This window comes from Cupressus sempervirens, chromosome 1 (genome assembly GCF_028749045.1).
Source record: "Cupressus sempervirens isolate cs-2001-9-10 chromosome 1, ASM2874904v1, whole genome shotgun sequence".
Classification (NCBI taxonomy): Eukaryota; Viridiplantae; Streptophyta; class Pinopsida; order Cupressales; family Cupressaceae; genus Cupressus; species Cupressus sempervirens.
Window position 1 is genome coordinate 153,087,030 of NC_143118.1, and position 7,750 is coordinate 153,094,779.

Here is a 7,750-nt window from a genome sequence, read left to right on the forward strand (position 1 = left end):
TTGTGTGTAATATCCTTTATGAATATACTAGAAGGCTTCTCAACATCATTATTAACTATTTGGTTTTTCAAATTGTAATTGCTATGCACTTGGAAAATCATCTCTGCAGTGATCCTATCAATCTCCTCTTTAGAGGGCACTCTCAAGTTTACATGGCCAACTTCAGAAGATGTAACACATACCTGATCTTTATCATAACCTTCATCATCTAACAACACTTTTTGATGATGTAACTAAAAGGAAACTCTCTTATTTGCAAGATCACTTTTAGTTTCTTCTGAATCAAAGTCCATAAAATCATCACACATGCTGACTATATTACAGCTTACATCATCATGGCTTTTTCTTCTTCCTCCTCATTTTTTGCATTTTGACCTGAAGCAAATGATTGAGCAACTACACAATAATCTGAAGAGTGAAGTGATTGACATATCATACACCATGGCACATCATCATTCATATTAATAGAGCTTCTTTGTAGAGGATCTAGTGTACTTTTATCTTTTACATTTTGGGCCTAGTTAGGAATTTGTTTACCATCCTTCCATTGAGTTGTATAACGATAATTCTACATTTTGGGTTGTCTGTTGAAATTTTTATTATTCACTGGAGCTTTCTCATGAACATTAGGTTTATATGTATTGAAAGTATTTGGATTCAACTTTTTCAACAAGTCCAATACTTGACCTATTGTAGGTTCTTCAGGTTTCTTACCTGCATGAGTTTTATCAACTTTCTTCTTATTGTTATTCTTGGGATTGAACAACTTTGGGTCATCTCTTCTACCAAGCTTGCCAAATGCTTTCCTATTATTTTAAATATTTAATACAATCTTATAAGCATCTCTCAAAGTTTTAGGATCTTTATCCATCAACTAGTAAGCCATCTTGCTATCAATAGCATTAAAATAGGATGTAAGAAAAACATCCTTATTCAACCTCATAACCTAGAACAATTTGTACATCCCTTTTTGGAATCTCACATTGAAATCAAATGTAGACTCATTAGGGTTCTTCTTGATGTTTTTGAAATCATTCAACATAAAACCAACATTAGTATTATCTCAATATTGTTCGTTAAACAATTTTTCCAAATCACTCCATAAACTAATGTTGTCATTAGGTAATCATTTGAACTAATCCCTTGCATCTTCAGTTAGTGAATGAAAAAATAACTTCATCACCACATCTTCATGTTCAAATTCAAATTCATTTAGCATATCTATGAAAATTCTCAAGTGCTCTTCACCAATGACAACATTATTTCTAGAGAACTTGACAACTTTATCTCTTAAATCAAAAGATATAGGATGTGAAGAACCAGGAATACCTACAAATGAAATTTGTCTATATTTTTCCATGTAGATGGGATTCTTCTAAAAAACAACAACATTTGAGGTGTTTGCTACATTGGCTTGGTTGAGAACAACACTTTGAGAATGTTGACAAGAAGGTACAGAAGTTGTAGTCAAGGTTGACAAGTTTGGCCATGAAGCCAATGTAGAATTAGACTTTATAAACTGAAATTTTCTCCTAGTTTCTATAGCCTAGGCTTCATTCTCAACCTTTTTGAGTTCCTTTTCAAGATCTTCTTTCTCTTTCGTAGCTTTTTCCAGATCTAGATCTAACTTCAACATAGGGGGGTTTATAGATTTACTTGCTGCTACTTGAGGCTCATTTATCTGGATTCCTATAGCTTTGCCTTTTCCTTTATCTCTCTATTTGATAGTAGCTTGGTTAATTATTTAGGATAGGCTTGTAGGGTTGAACAGGTTCTTGTCTTTGGCTTAGAAGCATTTCTTGTTCTTGAACTTTGGTTCTCAAATTATCTACATCTCCAAAGACATCAGCATCAACGATTGAAGTTCTTTCTTCTAACTTCTTATTTTTTTCTTTTAAGGTAGCCATCCCTCTAAGAAAATTATCTCTTTCAACAATGGTGTCTAACGTGGCTTGCTCTCTTTCCTTTTCTAGATGAGCATGTTTAGCTTCGTCCTCAACAATCAATTTCTTGAAAACTCCTATCTTTGATCTTACTTCTTTAGGATCTGTAGAAGTGGCTTCTAAATTAGTAAGATCATTTAGATCTATAAGATTAGTTTTCATGTATGGAACCACTCTAGGATTAAAAGGATCTTCAAATGCACTCCAAAATTCTATCCTATGATTCATCTTGGCTATTAGATCTAGCCTAGGGGATGCATTCCCCACTAGTGACATATTCTTGTCCTAATAGACTCTTTCATCTCGTAATGGGGTACTAAATATTTCTCCTAAGATTCTTGTGGTTTCTGATTTAGAGCTGAGTGAAGAAGACTCTCTCCCTACCACTAGTAGGTATTGAGAATTAACTAATATGCTATCTTTTGGTTTCCATGTGGGGTTTGGGTCAGCCTTTTTCTTATTTAGGTTCTTCCTACCACCTTGAGGTAAGTTAGTATATATTAGTACATTAGGACTGGCTCTTGTGTAAGCTCTTCTATTTTTCCTTTTGTCATCCATATTTACTAATTATCAAATAAGCACTAGCTCCAAAACCTTGACTGAGTTGCCACCTATTCTTAGGGAAAGGTAACAATAAAATAACTCCTAACTCTTAGGGAAAGGCCACAAGATGATATAAACATATATGACACATAGAGGAACCAATCACAAGAATCATAAGACTACAACTTTGGCTTGATAGATAAGACACTACAATAATGTACACATGTGGCATTTGGGTTTCCTTTTCTTTTTAAATTCTCAAGGTTTATCACTTAAAAAAGTCCACCATAACCACAAATAGTACTAAAACAATCTAATAAACATGTACAAAACACGACCAAAGAAACTGCAATACTTCTCACACATGTGTTCAACAACTCCCCATTAGAGTCACCATTTTGTTGGTGTTTTTCAACTATTGAAAAACAAAATCTTAATACAAAGATAATAATACTCACTAATCTAGGAACTAGCTACTTCTCATTTACAATTATGTATGCACATTATTTGGATCCAACTTCAACAAAACCAAGACTAGTTTTCTACTCTCTAGGCTCTGCAGAACCAAGGTGGGTATACCTAGGGGATGATTCAAATGAATGCTATTGTATGAGAATCCTTTGAGTTTCATTCTAATTCACATCTCCTATCTCTAACATATACATAATTTATCCATTCCTTGACATTTTTAGATGATAAACATCCCGTATAAGTAGATTTGGTCACAATTCTTCTTAGGTTTACAAATATTTCTAAAAATAGTAGCTATCTAAGACTCAAAAATTAGATGTAAATGAGTGCTGACCTTCTTTGAAACTCCCCAAATGGTAAAATAAAAATGATTTTTATTTTATAATTGGTTCTTATTCATGATCTCTCTATCTACAAATTGGATCAACTGGATCAATTCTTTATCCATTGGGATTCAAAGTCTACTTCATTTTATAGATCTAATTGATTGCATTACAACCAATACTATCAAAAATTCTTACTAGAATTCATTCTTATAGACATCCTTCCTATTACATTAGCAACCCTATCAAATTCACCATAGCATTTACTTAATTCATTGAATCAATAGCAATAATGAATTGATATACAATCTAAGTGAATTAAATTCAATTGGACAAGATTTTCTCACACAACATCAAAATGACCAGGTAATAACAATGGAGAAAAAATTCAGCAAGAATAGATATGGGGACAATTCAACTTTGTATTAATCTTGTTTGAAAATTGTATACATTTTTAATAAAACTTAGAATGACTAGAAAAAACATCAGACCTCTATAACATCAATAAATTCCCAAGTATTTGCAAAAAAAATACATCATAATTTTTGCACTAATAAACTAGACCAAGCCATATTCAGTATAGACCAAAAGTATCAATGAAATCTGACCTCTCTCTAGCCTTAGAATCTCACTTAAATAGAGTGAAATGCAACAACCTTCAGGCATAGAGAACTGACAGGTGCTAGCTAGACAAAAGATATTTACAAAAGACAAAAAAATTATGTGTAATAGAAAAACCTATATATCAGATTATTACTTTGGTAGGCCCCTCCTCTATTACATTTACAAATACTACCATGATTGGCTTTTAGTTATTCTAAGTCCTCAACATATGTAGCTATCAAGTTTGCCAATGATATGTCAGGCTCTAATTCTTGCAAATTAACCTCTACTCCTCCACTTGCATCATCATGTACTACTAAGGTGACAATTATATTTGGTTTCATTTCTACCACATCATCCATCTAGCCCAAGGTACTTTCCACACGAGATGATTGCCCTTCTTTGTCTTCTTCTCTCCTCTAATCTTCCAAAGGTGTATCAATTATTTGCACTTCATCTAGATTCATCTCATCATCATCACTCTCACCCTCTTCCAACTAATCATCAAAACCAACATTAGCCATCCACTTGTCAAAGAGAGTGTCATTTGGCTAGTTAAACTACAAAATATCACTTTTCTTTTTTATCACATAGTTTGCCTCTTTATCAATACTAATAAAATCTTTCTTTAAAGAATCAAAGAATAACTAGGCCTTCACTATTTCTTCTATTGTGGCTGCCCACAATGCATGTCCTTTTTCATTAATGACTTCATTCATTCTTAAACAAATAGATCATCTAATTCTTTAGCCGATTCATCCTTATTTTTCAATTTATTTTTCTTATCCAAAGCAAGTGGGAATAAAAAAAAAATCTTATTCTTTTACTTATCCAAATAGCTAACAATTCTTCTTTGTAGCTCAACTCTCCTATCATCAAATTTTTTGAGATCATGAGCAAGATCATAAGTTATTTCAATGTGATCATTTGAAGACCTTATAATAGAGTAGCACAAGAAATTGATTTCTTTTCTCCTCTTACTCCACTTATTAATAATAGGTTTAAGGGCCTCATCAATTTCTTTTATTTCATCCCACATGTTTATTACTTTTTCTAATTGATCATAAAATAATGGAAATTCAATTTTATCAACCAAATACATGAGAGCCTTTCTCAGTTTGTCTTTATATTGCACATTCAACTCTACATGTAGTGCCCACAGGTTACTCTTTTCTTCTTCAAAACCTTCAGCTATGTAATATTGTGGCCTTTGTGGAGTATCTGAAATTCCTATGAGAGGAGTGGATTTAAAAGGATCCATTGGGGGGTGAGGATATGTAATTCTTAGCCTAGAAGACATCCCATTACCTTATTTTCAAGTGCAATTCTTTTCTGAACTTCTTTATTATAAGCCTACAAAACTCTCTCATATTTACTCTGCAATTCAAACATTGCCTTTTCTTCTTTCTTTGCAGTAGCCAAAACTAAGTGAGATGTTCCAACATTCATATGTTCAGCCTCTACATCGGTGGTATCTAGTACCCTTTTAACAATTATATTGATAATCATCCTAGTACTATCTAATTGCAAAGACACTATTCTAGACCCTTTCCTAATTGACCAAATGACCAAAGTAGCTTGGCCTTCACTGAATGTAGTACCTTTAAATTATTTCTTGTTTAGATCCTGTAGGTTCAATTTATTTGAAATAGAATTAAAAACTAGAGCATTTGATGTATCCCAATTGGGTAGTAGTAAAATATTTGATGCTTTCACCATCTGCTACCCCTCTTAAGGAGTTGTAGTTTGAAATTCTTTTATCATTTCATTTTATATTTGGGTTTTAATGGTCACATCTTCAATTTTTTGATGCTCGGTCTTCAATTTATTGCACCTTTCTTCATACTTTCCTATGTTTGTTCTCCATGCAAATTGGTGGAAGGATCTGGACTTAACAAAGCTATCATCTCATAAAAATTGATCCCTAGCTTGCTCCATCATAGAATCTAGTTCCCTTCCTTTAGAATTTTCCATTTTTAAATCTAGGCTAGGAGGCTCCCAGGGGTTTCCCTCATATAATTCTACTTTGGTAATAAAAACTCCTCCTTAGGACCCCAATTGTTCAACTTTCTCTCTAGTAAGTTGTTCCCCTTCAATCCACAAAGGCGATTGTATAGGTGAATATTCCTTAATGTGAGGAACTTGATCTTTTATTATTTTTTGCCTCTTAGGGGAGGGCTCATCAGGTCTCTCTTCCAAGACAACACTTGTGGATCCTATTATTTGTTTGCCCTTATCTACAATGGCCTTCTTATTTTGTATCACATTATAACCTAACCTTTTATGGACAATGAATTTTCCTACCCCTACATTGGGAGTGAATGCCAATCTCCTCATAACCTTTTTGGCCTAATTTGGATAAGCATTAATAAAAAATTATTTTTTCTCCTTCATAGTTTCCATTATTTTAGGAAAAACTAATCATGAGTTTATTGATTCTATCTATCTCTATGCTAGCATTATCCAAAGGACTATACTCTCCATCAAAACAATGCATAAACTCCAAAACCCTTGAGAAAACTCTCCATTTTTCTTTCTTTTTTTCTTGCTCCTACAAGGAGAACTCATTTCTTATTATATCCTCAAGGTAATATGGCTCATGTTTTATTTTACCAAGCTTAGCTCTATGCCTAAAAGCCAAGTCATAGAATCCCTTAGTGTCACAAAAGTGGGAATGAGACACATCTATCCTATACTAGTCTAGTATTTTATAAAGGGATAGCCAACCACCTTTTGTAATCACAAATTGGTGAGCTACAAAACAAGTTGGGAAAATTTACCCTCTTCCCCTTTTCACCAAATAATTTCCCTCCAATCCTCCTAGCTACCACAAAAACTCAACTATCCCTACCTTTAATGGCACTTTGTAAGGTAATACAAGAGGAGTTCCTTTTGAACCATAAATCCTTAAAACAATTGAAACAGAGTATGGGATAATGTCTCTACAATTATGTGATACTTTCAAATCAGTAGGATTATCCATGGGCCTGATAAGATTTACTAGTATATTAGACACTCTAGAATTATCACTTAATGAAAGGCACCTCAATTTTGAAGTAAAGTACCTATAAAATCTAAAAGAACTAGTTTTCTCTACATCTCATGTCATATCTGCACTCCATAATTGGGCTGGCAGTGCTTCTTCATCCTTTCCTCTTGCAATCCCCACCAGGCTTGCATGAATTTCTTCTACTATATACGAGGCAAAATCAAAAATAACATCAACATCAAAAGAAGAAATTTGAATGATCATATACATAAAACTTATGGGCATAACATTTTGTTCATGTTCACCAAAAACTCTACACAGGTTTCCTATATGCCTCCACAGCCCGGGTAGTGAAATACCCCTTTTTGAAAGGTTCTCTAGAGGATGCTATGATTGCTAGAAAAGTTCCAATTGTGTCCATATGTTTCGGCAGTGCACCCTACCTAATTGCATCCTTCTTTGATAAATATTCTTTTTCTAACTCTTGCAGGTCAATGGGTACATGATATTTTGTTAGTGGCTCTAGGCCAAATACCTCTCAAATTTCCTTAGTGCTAATTGTGATTAGAATCTTGCCATCAATTATTCTCACTACTCTAATTGCTAAATCATAAGTTTTTACAACAGCCTCTAAGAGGTCATAATCCATAAAGATAGTAGTAACCACTAGCTTTCCCAAATTAAAGTTCCAGATATTTGAATGATGGGCAAATAAATTCCTTTCTAAAAATCATTTTTTAAACAAAGAAGTCCTAGTTTAGTAAGTTTTGGCAACCCTAACCCAATTTCCCTTATCGTATAACCCATCTTCAATTTTAAGTTTAGGGTCTAATGAGGTTAACCTTTTCACTTTGACAGTTTCATTTGTGGATTAGGGT